Consider the following 16,166-nt stretch of genomic DNA (forward strand, 5'->3'; position numbering starts at 1 on the left):
GAGAGAAGAGAAAGCTTATGGCAGGGTGGGAGAGAGGTCAAAAGCCTGATTTCGGTCATGTTGCCTGCTGGACATTCACAAGGAGATGTCAGAAAGACAGGCCAGGAGGAGGGATTGAGTAGAAGGAGACAGGTCTTTAGTGGAATGTATTTGTGAACCATTGGTGTTAAAATTGTATTTGAAGCTGTTACTGTCGATAAGAGCCCCTAAGAATGGGGTGTAGAAAGAGAGGAGTATGCAGCCAAGAATAGAGCCTTGTGGGTTGGGGTGACCAATGAAAGAGAGAGGGAAAGAAGTGGCCCTGGCATATAAGGTGCTAAAGTAATGATTAGAGATGTAGGAGGAGCCCATGAGTGGATGGAGCCTCAAAAGCCAATGGAGGACAGGATTTGAGGAAGCGGAGAGTGGTAGATGGTGTCCAAAGCTGCCAGTGTAGCAAGGAGGATGAGGATGAAATAGAAGCTCTGGGATCTGGGCTAGGAAGACATCATTTGAGACTTTAATGAGAGCCACTTCACTGGAGTGGAGAGAATGGAAACCAGATTGGAGAGCATCAAGGACTGAATTGGAGGAAAGAAGTTTAAGGCATTGGTTGTAGATAGTGCACAATAAGCCTGGAGGTGAAAGGGAGAAGAAGGATGGGATGGTGGTTGGAGGGGGGTTTTCATCCTGAGGGTTAGTAAAGCATACATGTACTGTGAAGGGAGGAGGGTGAGAGATTGAGGAGAAGTGCAAAGAAAGGAGTCTAAATTAGGGGTTACGTGAAATAAGGCAGTGAGGCAGGATGGAGTCACTGTGGCAGGTGGAGGGGCTATAGCAGATGAGCAATTTGTGTCTGTGGGAAGGGAGGAGGAGAGTGTTGGAAGGGGAGAAGGTAAAAAGCCCTACTGAATCTTGCCAATTTTTTTGAAAAAATTAGCAATATCCTGTGCAGAGAGAAACGGGGGCAGGAGAGAAGGGGGTTTTCAGAAGGGCATGAAAGTGGCAAATGGGCAACTAAAAATGCTTTATTTTATAATTTCACGTGGTTTTAAAATTATATGTATGTGTATAAGATTACTAATATTGTACATAACTAACATGACTAATCTAAATTGTGGATTATCCTGCACAGATGAAATGCAATGAAAATGAATGTGCCTCTTGTGTTATATATGTGTGTGTGTGTGTGTGTGTGTGTGTGTGTGTGTTTATGAATAATGCCTATATTTTATACAATATAAATTGTAGGCAGCAAATTTTATTTTCTCCCCCATTAGGGCTTTTTCTTTCTCTTTCTTTTCATTTCAGCCACTTCGTTCTGTTCTCTTCTTTTCTGTCTGCATCTCTTCCCTCCCCCACTCCTGCTTTTCAATATCGGTTTTCCTTCCAATTAACTTTTCATTTTCCCCCTTTCTTTCTTTTCTCAGGACCTGATTCTGCAAACCCTATGCACAGGCACAACTTTATGCATGTGAGTTGTCAGATTGAAGTCAGTGGACCTTTACTCACATGCACAAAGTTCAACGTGTGTGAATGTTTACAGGGCTGGAACCTTAGAACTTCACCAACCCAGGGTATTCTTATCGGATGTGGTGCTTGCCAAGCCAATTTGCAGCAGCCCCATCAGCAAAATGCAATGCCGTCAGACCACTGCCAAATCTGGTCAGAAGGCAGTCATCAGTGATGTATGACATAGTCTGAATTTGGCCAAAGCCACATGTGGGATCATCTCATTGGCCCCAGGTGTAAAGGCTGGCTGCACATTACCCAGGCCTGTTCAAAATCTGTTCAGAAGGGCCCATAAGCGGTGTGGCAAATCAAAACAAGGTACATGCTATGCAATCAGGGTAAAATCCAGACCAGTGAGGGGCTGTGTCACCACTTGCTTTGCAACCTGGGGAGCCTCACCATGCTTTGCTGCTGTAGCTCTCAGCCTGAGCTCCTCACAAACAGCCAAATAGCATTCAGGTCACTCCCTGAGTGTCTATGTGTATAGCCACAGCCCTGGTCCAGCTGCTCTGGCCCCAGCAACCTGTCAGCAAACACCAGCCACATTGTGGCTTCTAGCAGCCTTGGATACCACCTGCAGGGTGATCCCAACACACTCCCAGTCCCAGATTTCCCCTCAAAAATGTGTGTTATGCATTGTCCAGCTCTCTCCTGAGCAGCCCAGATATATTAGATCCTTTGCTCCTCTCCGGGGATCAGCATACAAGAGCCTGCTACCTTAAATGGCGTTACCCAAACAATTCACAACACTGGATTCATTTTAATTAAGGAATAAAACAAGTTTATTTAACTATAAAAAGAGAGATTTTAAGTGAGCACAAACATAAGGCATTAAAGTCAGAAATGGTTACAAGAGAAATAAAGGTAAAATGCTTTCTAAACTTCAAAAACTAAGACTTGGTTCACAGTGTAGTTCTTACCACATGCTTCCAGCAACAGGGCTGACCAAATTTCAGGTCAGGATCTGTTCCCAAAGTCCAGTGGCTGTTTCCTTTGTCATCTTAGGTTGAAAAGAGAGAGATGGATAGGGAGAGAGACCACCTGGATGTTTTTTCCCCTCACTTTTATAGTTCAGTTACCCTTTGAAATGCATTTTCCCAAGGATTACCCTGAGATAAAGTTCCTTCCAGCTGTGAGGATGGAGATGTGGGGTCTAGTAGTGAAAGAGGTTGCATGCTGTTTCTCCTCACCTCTGTTTGTTGTCATGCGGATTTTCTTGCCTCTTGTTTCCCCCTCTCACTTGTCTGAAGACCTTGTTTATAACTTATTGTATATTTGGGTAAACATACATCCCTTTGTTTAAGATCTGCTTTACTAGTCCAGCCTATAGGGCTATGGGGGTTTGAACATGTCACCAACATCATTCAGGGGGAATTTATAACTTTACATATAATGTTGCAACATACATTTTATCATGATATTATTGACCAGCAACTTGTTAGTTTTCAAATGACACTCCCAAAGCATATTTTGTACAAAGAATTTACAATGGTACGTAGGATTTGAATACGGGGTGCGTTCAGTCAGATTCATGGCTGAGTCAATTTTAAGAGACTGGTTTCTGATGTTGGCTTCAGACCATTCTTCATGCCACATCAACGTTGCAGAGAAGTCTGGGCAGGCAAGTGGGAGCATGAGCGATGCGTAGAGGAGTGATGTTGCTTAACACAGGGAACCTTGGTACTGGTGTAGGTCAAACTGGCCCAGTTACAATGTGCCTGGTTGAGTGTAGTTGAGTCAACCAACTTGACATGAGACAAATTGAGCCAGACCGGCACATAGTTTTCCACTGTAGAGTGACACAGAACTAAACCAGACGATGAGAGAGTTTGAGCATATGCTCCCCATGAAGTACTGACCAATTTGTTTAGAAGGTTGTCACATGTCTTTACCTTAGCCACAGTTTTCCTCAGGTGCCTAAGATATGTGATAGGCTCACTCCGAGGTAGACTGGGTGGGATTCGTGTTTCAAGCAATGTCCATCGAGAAAGATATTCAGTTCTTGGGCTGCTCTTGAGGTTGTAAAGATTGAAAACAGTTGAAACTGTCTTGGTCAAACTCAGTTATAAGTAACACTGACTACAGTATTTCCTGGATATTAAACCCATAGTTACCAACATCCACATTTTTTCCGTCGGGAACAATTTTCCAAATAAAACAGTCTGTGGGTCTTTATTTCCCCACCTGTTGAAAGCTTGTGTATGCATTTTAGAGGGTTTACTCATATAATTATCTGAGTTATCAAAATGATAGTTACATTTTCCTGCCAGAATAGATATCCACTATGTTTCCATCCCCATAGGTTGCATTGTCATTCGTGTGTGTTTTATCATAATTATGCAGCATAGCAAAAACCATAAGATAAAACCTCACAGTAAATATAGCAAAAATATATATAAACACAGTGGGTCTGATCCCCTACTCATTGATTTCAGTGAAGTTATACATCTCCATAAAATTGGAGTAATGGAATAAAAAATCAGACCCTATATGAGAGAACTCCAAAAGTTCAGAGTTCAGATAAGCATCTTAAAACACAGATGCTATGGAACCTATAGAAGTTCCTGCCAGATCTCTTCTTACACATCTTTCCTTTCCCAAAGCACCTCCTGGTTCCCCCATAACTGTTGTCACCTTGAAGGCTGCTAGCCTCATGACATCTCCAATGTGATTGGGGGTGTCCATTAGACCTGTCCTATCCTCTGCTATCTTTACAGTGAATAGCACAACCCACATATAGAAAGAAAACATGTCTTATAGTGATAGACTCCAGGCAACATAAATTAATGTAACCATGCTAAAATAAAGTGCAAATTATAAAGTCAGGAAATGCAGAAGTTAAGACTTCAAGAGTTATGTTAACTCAGCCACCTTGCACATACAGATGATCTGTTATTCCATTTTTTAAAAATCAAGACCTGATCCTACAAGCACTTAGAAAAGTTACTCTCATGTGTAAGTATTTTCAGGATGAGGCCTTAATCCCTGCTTCAAGATACATGTTTATCTGTGTGTGGAGTGTAGCACCGAGCACATTGGGCCCCAGACAAGAATTGGGGCCTCTAGACACTACCACAATCCAAATATTTGTTATAGTACCAATAAATTAAGGTGACCAGATGTCCCGATTTTATAGGGACAGTCCCAATTTTTGGGTCTTTTTCTTATATAGGCTCCTATTACCCCTCACCCCGTGTCCCGATTTTTCACATTTGCTGTTTGGTCACCCTAAAATAAGTAAAATAGTACTGTTTGTGTATATCCCATAAAGTATGAAGGATGTGGATCATGTTCAAGTTAACATTGCTGCTGGAAGCTCAATTTTTGCATTTCTAACCTTTTTAATTTAAATGTGTACTCCTGATGTTGCCTTAACATTTTTTAAATTTTTTTTCTGTGTTTCAGCAATGAGCCTAAAATTTACACTGTAGGTCTCCGGGTCTTCTATTTACCTATACAATTATTTAAAAGGAAAAGAGAGCAGATTCCACGATCTCTACCACAATTCATAGCAGAAAGCATTGATTAGCGAAGTGCAAGACTGTTTCTTGTATACTTAGGCCACCCTCTGCTGGAGAAATGGTAAGTTACTACTTAATTTTCTGTAAAATGTTATTCTTTCTTTCCTTGGGTAACTTTTTTTTTCATGTTTCAGAGTAGCAGCCGTGTTAGTCTGTATCCGCAAAAAGAAAAGGAGTACTTGTGGCACCTTAGAGACTAACAAATTTATTTGAGCATAAGCTTTCGTGAGCTACAGCTCACTTCATCGGATGCATGAAGTGAGCTGTAGCTCACGAAAGCTTATGCTCAAATAAATTTGTTAGTCTCTAAGGTGCCACAAGTACTCCTTTTCTTTTCTTTTTCAGGTTAGTGTCAGGTAAGACTCAATGGTGTCTGAGTGCCCTGATTCTTAATACTCCCTGCTGTATCAGAGACTACCCTTACCCACAGGCTGAGAATATAGAATTTGAGAGGAGTCTGGGACTGCTTTGTAGGGACTGAAACCAGGGTTCTCTCTTACACTGGTTGCTGCAATTTTAATGTTTGTATTTTGTTTTTTAATGCTTTTACTGCTGTATTTTTCAAAGGTTTCAATACTTTCCAACTTACAAAGGTCTTGGATAATAAATACCAGTATTCAAAATGAGTAGTACAAGAAAGAGCAGTAAATTAGGAAACTTTGAACTATTGCTTCTCAGATGTAAAAGATGTTTTCCAGGCCCTTTAGCTTTGTTCTAAGCTTCAAACACAACAAATTACAGTAAAAACTTCACACTATGTTGAATGTTGGAAAATTTTGGTTCCCACTGTAGGGCTATCCCTAAATGCATATCCTGTAATATTATGTTGCTGACTGCAAACATGTTCCCTGCAACCTCAAATACATATGCACATCAAATACCACAATAACTTCAAAATACAGTACTCTCTACCTGTTTGATGCAAATAATAAATAATAATAGACCAGCTACAGTGAGATGAAAGGATATGATATGATCATGAGTGAGGAAGCTTGTTGTGGGTAAAGTGCTACAAGAAACCAGAGCAGAAAGTTTTCAATGCATTGCTGTTCGTTTTTTAAAAATGCATGATTTATAATCTTTGGCTCTGAGAAGAGGTGGGGAACGGACCCAATCTGAAATCCAAAAGTACACATGGTGCTAAAAATGTTTCCATTATCAGACTTCTTAGGCTCAGAAATACAAGTACTGTATCTGGAAAATAAATAAATGAAAATTCTCACTTTCAGTTTTAGGTCCAGATTTTCAGCTGGTGCAAATCAGCACTGAAGTCACTGGAAGCTATGTCAGTTTACGCCAGCTGAGGATCCAGCCTTTCGTGTTTCTCTACTACTTTACTTTTAATTTTTTAAATATGTTTTCAAAAATTCCATTTTTTTATTTTAAAGAAAACAAATATCTAAATCCACGATCCAAACATTGGAACATCACACCAGAAAAAACTCCCGTCTCTGATACTTTCAGTGCATATGTGTCAAGTATCAGGGAGCAGCTGTGTCAATTTGTATCCACAAAAACAATGAGGAGTCTGGTGGCACCTTAAAGACTAATAGATTTATTTGGGCATAAGCTTTCGTGGGTAAAAAACCCACTTTTGGTTTTTTACCCAGAGGGTTTTTTACCCATGAAAGCTTGTGCCCAAATAAATGTTAGTCTTTAAAGTGCCACCAGACTCCTCATTGTTTTTGAGCATATGTGGTTTAGGCTGCAGGTTCTTCACATTTGAGCCATCATGGCAGTTCAGGCCACTCAGTCACTCCAGAAGATCTCCTGTTGGGGGACTGACACCTGACGTTTCCCCTAGAAAATATCACAGACTGGAGGGGAAAGCAGGCAGTGTGGTCCACTGACTTTTCTAAAATAAAATCCCTCACTAGGGAGGCTCAGTCTCTGAGAGGTAAACCAGGGTTGGAATCAGACCTCTCTAAGGAAAGGAGTGGGGATGTGTGCATGTGTGTGTGGAATTTATAGGGGCTAAGAGGAAAGTTGCGGGAATTGGTACATTTGTAGATGCCAGAAGGTAAGGTTGGAGTTTTCGCCCTCCCAAAAATGCATAGATATCAGCAGATAAAACAGTGACATTTTCATGGGAAATAGGAGGTAAGATGGAGGGGAAAATGGGGCTTTGATCTGTGAATGGGAGATGGGAAGAATTAGGGACATGCAGGAGAGCTGTGACATACTTGGAATAAGGTTAGAGGATGAGCCTGATGAACTAATGAGACAAATTCAGGCTAGAAATAAGGTGCTATTTTTAACAGTGAGGGTAATTAACCATTGGAACAACTTAGCAAGTGGTTTTAGTGGATTCTCCATCACTGGATATTTTTAAATCAAAATGGCTGTTTTTCTGAAAGATAGCTTCTAGTTCAGAGGCGACGCAGGGGGACGGGAGGGAATGCAGGGTCACATGCCTCCCCTCCCCTGATTCTGTGAGCACCGAGCTGCCCTTGCAGGGCTCAGAGCAAAGTGACCCTGCAGCTCCACAAAGAGCCCGTGACTGCAATGTCTGGGTGCTGCGTGAAAAGCACAGGGGGCCAATGCACCCAGTGCTGCTCCTCTTCCAGCTCCTGACCCTTCATCACACCGCATCAGGCCGTTCCTGTGCTTGCTCTGCTTGGCCTGCCGTGGGGGGGCTCTGTCCTTCTCATGCTGCACCCCAACGGCATGTTTCCAGCCTGCCTAGCCCCTCTCCCTGGCAGCGGGGCCTGGGTGGGGAGCGGAGGGGGTAGGACGGAGCTGGTTCTCCTGCTGGATGAGAGCAGCCATTCCAGGTTGCTGCCTCTGTGCAGCGCGGCAGCTGCCTGCAAGAGCCCAGCTGAGAAGGTGGCGGCAAGGGCCTGTGCAGCAGATAACCCTGACAGGGTGGGGAGAACGTAGTGGCCTCGGTCTGGGCACAGGGTTGGGGTCACTGGGGAAGGTATTGGAAGCAGGTTCCCTGTGCTCAGCCCAAGTTGGGGCATTGCCCATACCCCTTCCCTGCTGAGGTGTCTGCGAAGGTGCCGGAGCTCCGGGGAGAAACTTTGTTGCTGTGAGTTCCTGGCCCGGGACTTGGGGTGGACCAGGAGCACATGCTCCCCACTCCTGTATCTCCAGCCCCCACGAGCTGACAGAATTGGCTGCCCTGGCCCCGGGAAGTGGGACTGGAAGGTTCCTGCACCCAGAGGCCACATGTGGGGTGGTCACGTGCCCCCTCCCCAGACCCTTTAAATTGTGCCCCCTCACTCTCAAGAGTTACGTGTTGCCTCTGCTCTAGTTCAAAGAGGAATTATTTCAGGAAAGTGGAGTGGCCTGTGTTACACATAGGCCTGACAGGATTAGATTTTTATAGGTAAAGGTTGGTAAACGTCAATTCCATCACACACATGCAAACACATGAAAAAAATATTTCCATGGATTATGATCTAAATTTACAGATAAGAAAAGTAAGAAAAATTCTGCTTAAGAACTTTTGAGAGTTTGATTTAAGAATATTAACTTTTTAAATTTTGACATGTGATGTGATGTTGACAATTTGTGTTTTAAAAGTTACAAAGCTTCAAAACTTAATCTCAACATCTACTGTCATTAAATACTTATTGTCTGACCTCCCTGTTGTCTGACATACACATCCATACTTTCCTGCAACTGTAAAATTTTAAATAAATAAAATTGAAAAAAAAGCTTAAAAGCCATAATTTTGCACAACTGTGAAAATTTAAACTGATAAAAATAAAAAATGCTTAAAAATAAACATCAATATTATCTGTCAAAATTATAAAAAAATAAAAATTGAATTCTACCAAGTGTAGTTATACAGAAGTTCAGACTAGGTTATGACAGTGGTCCCTTCTGGCCTCAGCGTCTATGAAACCCTGGGGAAATCTCTGGGGATTGGAAAATCAGGCTGAAGTCCTGTTGTTTGGTTGAGGGTTGGAATGGTGAAGCAAAATCTGTCGTGGGTAGATTTGTAGGACAATGAAAGCAAAAGAAAATAGTCACAGTATTGTAAAATCTCCTCATATTTGGGGTTTTTCTTAAAGCTCCAGCTCCTGGGGTCATGTCATTATGTGAGAATCTAGGATTTTGTTACAAAAATCCCTAAGTTTTTAGCCTTCATTGCTGTGGAGAAAAACTTGAAAACATTATTATTTATTAACTCTAAAGGCTCAAAGCCTGGATTGTCAGTAAACAAAAAGCAAAACCCATTTTTCTAATGTTTTGATACAAATTTTGAAATAAATATAAAAAGGCACAAATACAAAACAAAATCTCAACGTCGGCAATTTTTTGCAGAAAATTCAATTTTTCAAAAAAAAAAAAAAATCTGTTGAAATCATTTCAACCAGATAGTTTCTAATATTACTATCAAAGGTAAGTGAAATTTAAGGTAAGTAAAACTCCACTCATTTTTGGTTCCTAACTTAGAAACCTACAGCCTGTTTTTCACAGATGCTTAATAGCATCTTCAACTCACATGAATTTCAGTTGGACTTGTGGGTGCTCAGCAACCCTGAAAACTATGCCCCAGGTTTTTACAGTTGGGCATCCAAAACTAATGGACAGTTGAAAAATTAGGCCTAAATGTATGGATATAACCTACATAGTATCCCTTTAACTGGAGAAGGGGGATGAGGGGAAGATGGTTCTAATATTTATAGCTGCTATTGCCTTAATACCACGCTTCTCAACAACCCCAGAACCCCTCTCCTAGTTAGCAATAGGGCAAAATTGTCGCAATCCTTTGACACCTGTGTGATATCAAGGTTGAAAACCCCTATCCTGATGTCATAAGTCATAATCTATGTAAAAAGGAATCTGACATTGGCAGTGAAATTTCTCATAATTTCCTTGAAGGGTTCCTTTTAGTCCAAGAGGGCTTAACGTAGCTCCTTCTGGAACCTATTGATGGTGTTCTGAGCACCAGCTGATAGAAGGGGCTGATGCTTGAGAACAATGCAAATTGTTCCCTCCCTCCCTATGAGGTGAGCATGCTACTTATATGGTATTCCCAGCCCTTCTCATAGCAAGCTCACGACCTTAAATTGGCCCCCTGCCTAGCAGAGCGAGATGTTAATTTCTCATCATCTAAAGCACAAAATCAGCAAGGTTTGTGTTCATACAAACTGTTCAATTCTTTGCACCTATGGGAAGTGCTGCTGGAAGAGGCATGCTTACATACCCCATGATTTATTTCCATGAAACCTAGATGAACTGTGACTGCTTGGGTTAGATTTTCATTTCTTCCAATGGGCCCTTTTGTGGTGACAGCAAGACACAGAAAGATGGTTCTGTCTTTATAATGTGGCTCTCTTTCCTCATCTGCATTCTGCCAGATTCAAAAAGGCCTAAAGGTCACTCTGCATATGGCCACAGAAGCTTTTTAAAAACCTCTGAATGTTAATCCAGCTCTGAGCTGCCTTAGCATTTGCATATTTGCTTAATCAGAATGGGAAAGGTGAGAACAGGAGCTTTGTTAGGATATTCATGGCTGAGATTGCCCCCCTCCCCACTTATAGTGTACATATAGGCTCAGTCAGCTGCAAACACTCCTACCCAATTGGATTAAGGCAGGGGCTGGAAGTTAGGGGAGGGACCCAAACACAACAGTGACTCAAACAGCAAGTGTTGGTGACTGATCTCTACCCGTCACCCTATGAAGTGTAGCCTGTGCTGTCCTGGGAAGCTCCAAAAGTCCATATGGGGACTGTGGAAGTGGAGAGGGAGAATTTGCCTCAGGTAATGGCCCTAGAGCCTGTCTGTCGATTGTGAACAGGTTAGTTTGGACCCTTTCCCTAGGAGAGACATTAGGTGCTAGGCAGTAATAGATTTAGACAAGCAGATTGTGTAACTTTGCAAGAGCCCCTTCTACTGCGGTGTGTGTGCTTTCTCTATGGCTGGGCTTGAGGACTGGCCTCCTATTTCCTTGTGCTGCAGATATGTCTGTCAGTAAAGGCATAAAGAACAGGAGGACTTGTGGCACCTTAGAGACTAACAAATTTATTAGAGCATAAGCTTTCGTGGGCTACAGCCCACTTCATCGGATGCATAGAATGGAACATATACTAAGAAGATATATATATAAATACAGATAAGTTGGAAGTTGCCATACAAACTGTGAAAGGCTAATTAGTTAAGATGAGCTATTATCAGCAGGAGAAAAAAAACTTTTGTAGTGATAATCAAGATGGCCCATCTAGACAGTTGACAAGAAGGTGTGAGGATACTTAACTTAGGGAAATAGATTCAATATGTATAATGACCCAGCCATTCCCAGTCTCCATTCAAACCCAAGAAATGGGCCATCTTGATTATCACTACAAAAGTTTTTTCTCCTGCTGATAATAGCTCATCTTAACTAATTAGCCTCTCACAGTTTGTATGGCAACTTCCAACTTATCTGTATGTATATCTATCTATCTATCTATCTATCTTCTTAATATATGTTCCATTCTATGCATCCGATGAAGTGGGCTGTAGCCCACAAAAGCTTATGCTCTAATAAATTTGTTACTCTCTAAGGTGCCACAAGTCCTCCTGTTCTTTTTGCGGGTACAGACTAACACAGCTGCTACTCTGAAACTTGTCAGTAAAGGCATAGAACATGGAGTGAAGGAAAAGTCAGAATTAGGAGCACATACTGCTGCCACTATAGAAATGTGATAGAGTTAAACAGAACAAGGATCCTGAGCGCATTCCCAAGGTATCATACCACCCAAGGCAGGAAGCCCACCAGATGCAGTGTAAAGAGTGACTTGGGGAAGGTGGGGGAAAGAAGATAGCTCCTTGTGTGGCCTTTAGTGACACCCTCTGGCAGAAACTTGAAGAGTATTGACATTACAGTTAATCATGTGCTTAAGAAGTCAGCTGATCTGGGGTCTCAGTGTTATGAAGCTTCCATAACAAAGCTCAAGACAAGGTAGAACTCCGATTCTGGCTGGCATTGGCTGGCATTGTGGAAAAATGGCATTCTTTTATATTTTTACTTGCTTGTTTCCCCATTGTAACAGGTGCATTGTCTTTGGTTAATTGATGTGGAACAGTGGAAAAACTACATTTCGTATCAAATGCAATTAGCAGCAGGCATAAATTCTACTCCCAAATCCTTTATTAATTTAATGTAGTATAACCAGGGCAAAACATGTCTTTTACCAGATCTTGGAGTTATGGCAGAGTGAGGTAAGGCTTTGGTTTAAATATTTTAGAATGGATGTGGACTCAAGGGATTATAATTGTTGCCCTTTAGGGAAGATGCAAAGTCTTCTTTTATGAGGACATCTGAAAACCATTCCCTCTCCGCATTGAAACCTGAAGATGTTTTATATTCAGAATTGAAGGGGAATGCTACAGATACTGTAGAAGTAACATAAGAAAACTCGTGCACCTGACGTTACTAGACACATTATTAGCATTATGGGGAATTACAGAACATACATATTGAAAGACCTGAACATCTGCTGAGGATGAAGAAGCTATTTTTGATAAGAATAATACGACTGACTGTCTGCACAGCAACTTAAAATAAAACAGGGAATAAAAGTTAATTCCAAACATATTACAGGGCATTGCACGTTCTGGTGTTTTGTTCAGATTTATTTTTCAAGGACTTCCTAACAATTAACTACTGTATCCCCACCACCACCATTTCCCCCCTCCCCTTTTTCTGTAGCCTTGTATTCTGATAAATTAGGCTTTGCTGGTCTTCTGCACAGATCCTGAACTTCTGAAGAGCTGCTGTGTCAGCACCTCAGTGGAGTGAGGAGTACATCTTCACTACGCTTTCTTGCAGAAATGTAAGCACATGACATTATTTCATGGTTCAGTAACAGACTCCTGTAGGGGAGAAGGAAAGAGATTATGTTGCATCAGTGTGCTGGGAGATATTTAAAACCTGCCATTCACAATATTTTAATTTGGTCTGAAAGATGGATTTTATAAACGTTTCAGGAAGGAGTTCTACTTGTAGGGGGTTCTCAGGAGCCCTTTCTTAAAATTCAGTCACTGAACTAAAGAGAAGAGTTATTTACTTATTGTGGATGGAGTACACACATTCGTCTCTGGATTCTTCAGTTAGCCAATGTACAGTAACACAACCAGGTGCAGTGATGTGCTGGAGGGTGCTTTTGGAAGTTTCTCGTTAAAATTTAGTCAGCACACTCAAGGGAGTATTGGATGACTTCTCTACCTCAGCTGGAGCTCACCCTTATATAGATGTAGCTAAATCATCCCTGTCTGAGACTTGGGGATCATAAAAATACTTCTGAAGAACAAGGGTTTTACCTGTGGAATGGGCTAGATTGCACCAAATGGCAGTATTTTTAGCAAAGGTTCACAGGGAAGTTGCATGTAATGCTATACTACTGATACAGTTGTATTTTTCAGGAATAAATTTCCAGTGAAATGCATTTAGTTTGTTTGCCAAGGGATGTTGCTGCCTTCCTTAAACAATGTTATATAAATGGGAAAACAAGCTCATATGGGGTTTCTCGAACTTCTTCATCATTTTAATAGAGAGATGGTTTTGTATCCCATTAATAACCATGTGCACCAGCTCCTTCAAACCGCAGTAGGCTAGTACCCTGTGACAACTACAGCAGTTACAGTGGTTTAAAGGGAAAACTAATATCAGGAAAATATATCATGTATTTTTATATTTCTTAGTACAATTCAGTATTTGGAAAAATGGAGCCAACACTATGTGACCAGGCAGCTCTCCATGATCCACCAGTATGTGCTCCTCAGAGCATCAGTGGTTCACAGGCCATAGATTGAGAACTTCTGAATGGATAGGACCAAATCCTCAGTACCAAATCACTAGTGAGAATGAAGAGGAGGCCTGGTGATGAGAGAGAGAAACATGTAGGGGAGAAAAAAAGACTTACAGACATGGAGGGAATGCATCTCCTCCTGGCCTACTACCTGACAAAGCTATTTAACTAACACTAGCAACGTACACATATGGCTTCAACAGTTTAGTTCAGTTTTTAAATCTATTTACTGGGGAGCATGTAGTTAGAACATCTACTCCCCCCCGCATACACACTTTATTGTAATACCAATGGTACCCATCACACTCTATCTCTATTTTTCTCTTGCATGTTCTTTTAGCAACCATCAACAAAAATGATTAAAGGTGTAGAAAACATGACCTATGAGGAAAGATTGAAAAAATGGAGTTTGTTTAGTCTGGAGAAGAGAAGACTGAGAGGGGACATAACAGTTTTCAAGTACATAAAAGGTTGTCACAAGGAGGAGGGAGAAAAATTGTTGTTCTTAACCTCTGAGGATAGGACAAGAAGCAATGGGTTTAAATTACAGCAAGGGTGGTTTAGGTTGGACATTAGGAAAAACTTCTAACTGTCAGAGTGGTTAAGCACTGGACTAAATTGCTTAGGGAGGTTGTGGAATCTCCATCATTGGGGATTTTTAAGAGCAAGTTGGACAAACACCTGTCAGGTCTAGATAATACTTAGTCCTGCCTTGAGTGCAGGGGACTGGACTAGATGACCTCTTGAGGTCCCTTCCAGTTCTATGATTCTATGAGTTCTATTCTACTTGAATCTATGCCTAACTAGCATATGCTTGGTCTTAAAGTGATAAGCTCTGGATGTCCCTCAAGTTCTGAACTTGGGCCAGGAGAAATTGGGGCTATAATTAGAGATCATCCATTATATAAAACATTATTGAAAACTGGAGTGATAGCTATTAAAAACCAACACACAAGGCTGGGGTCAAATGGGACTTGATGGTGCTCAGTGCTTCTCAGGATATAATCGACAATCTGGAGAAATTTTTGACTAAATGCTGCCATCTTTATTCAAGCAAACGCTTACTGCAGCAGTTAAGAATGGCAGCATTTACCATTCAGTAAAATATTAGATCCAAACTACATGATTATGCCCCTTTAAGCTTAGGTTTATTTTTTTTAAGCACTGAGCAGGCCTTATACAGTGGTGCAGGATGGAAGAATATTAACACATTAGCCAAAGCTGATATAAATGACATTCTGCAACATAGCTGCCTCACAGCAGACATCTAATAACCTAAGAAAACAAGTGAGCTGGAGTTTAGTCATATTTGATCATTAACGAGTAATGGTTTCCAACCAAAATTAATTCAGAGATAGAGTAAAAGATATGGAATAATCCTTACATTTATATCAGAGGAAAATATTGACTATATTAGCATGCAATATCTCTGTCCTTTCTGGAGTGCATTACATTCTCTTAAGATCTGATACTCCATGCATTTCTACTTAGGCTTCACTGAGAATCTTTTTTTGTGTGATAGCTAAGAAATGTGTTCCCCAATGTCTTCCCCGGTTTTGTTTCAGATGAAGCATTAACACTCATTATCAGCTATCTATCTATCTAATCTATCTATCTATCTATCTATCACCAACTTTTTTAGATGAAACATCTTTTCCAGATGACACTCATGTTACCAGGTGGCAAAGCCTTCAAAGGAGTGTGTATCACATCTGAAATATTACATAATGCTGAATTGGAAGACAAAGTGTTTTCTGGGATTTTAATTTTTTTTTGAAGCTGCCGCCTTTAACTGAGCACAACCATCACTGTTATAAAATATTAAAGCCCTCATACATATCAAACAGAGCTACAGTTACTAGGGCAGACATTTTTGTGCATATCAGTTAAACACTGAGACCTGGAATTTTTCTAAGTCACTTACAGTAACTCTAATTTTAATGGATTTGTATTCCATATTGATTCATTCTTACTGAAGGCAGTGTGGAACCTTAAGCTTTCTTCTCTAGTTTTATTTTTTTGTCATGCAGTCATAGAAGCTACAGATGAAAAAGCTCTTCTGTATGAGATCATTAGCCTTTCCAGTTACTCTACTGTAACTCATCTTCCCATCTCTAATTGATCACATCATCAGTCAGACATTATGGTGATGGCTTACTCAGCTAATCGTTAGCTTTGAAATGCAGTAGAGCTTTAATTATCTGAGAATCTTTAGAGATGCCTGAAACCTTCAGACAGTGGGAGGTTCAGTTAATCAAGGAATCTGGGTGGCTGAAGGCAGGGTGGGGAGTTCCCTAAGCCACTTGTCTTCCCCTGAAGAGGGGTTGGGAGAGATGACCAAATCATGTGCCTAAGGATTTATGTGCAGAAGTCTTTCAGGTAAATCTGTATCTGTTTGCAGAGGATG

General features: G+C 41.0%; 1 protein-coding gene across 2 annotated transcripts in view; it reads right to left on the minus strand.

Annotated features, from left to right (window-relative positions):
- Positions 1–12,142: 12,142 nt before the first annotated feature.
- Positions 12,143–16,166, minus strand: part of TMEM242 (transmembrane protein 242) — a 48,772-nt gene continuing 44,748 nt past the window's right edge. For both annotated transcript variants that reach the window (XR_013345663.1, XM_077813256.1), the window contains one exon: positions 12,143–12,824. The gene's annotated coding sequence lies outside the window, so the exon portion shown is untranslated. The remainder of the gene's footprint in view (positions 12,825–16,166) is intronic.

The sequence above is a fragment of the Eretmochelys imbricata genome, chromosome 3 (genome assembly GCF_965152235.1).
Source record: "Eretmochelys imbricata isolate rEreImb1 chromosome 3, rEreImb1.hap1, whole genome shotgun sequence".
Taxonomy (NCBI): domain Eukaryota; kingdom Metazoa; phylum Chordata; order Testudines; family Cheloniidae; genus Eretmochelys; species Eretmochelys imbricata.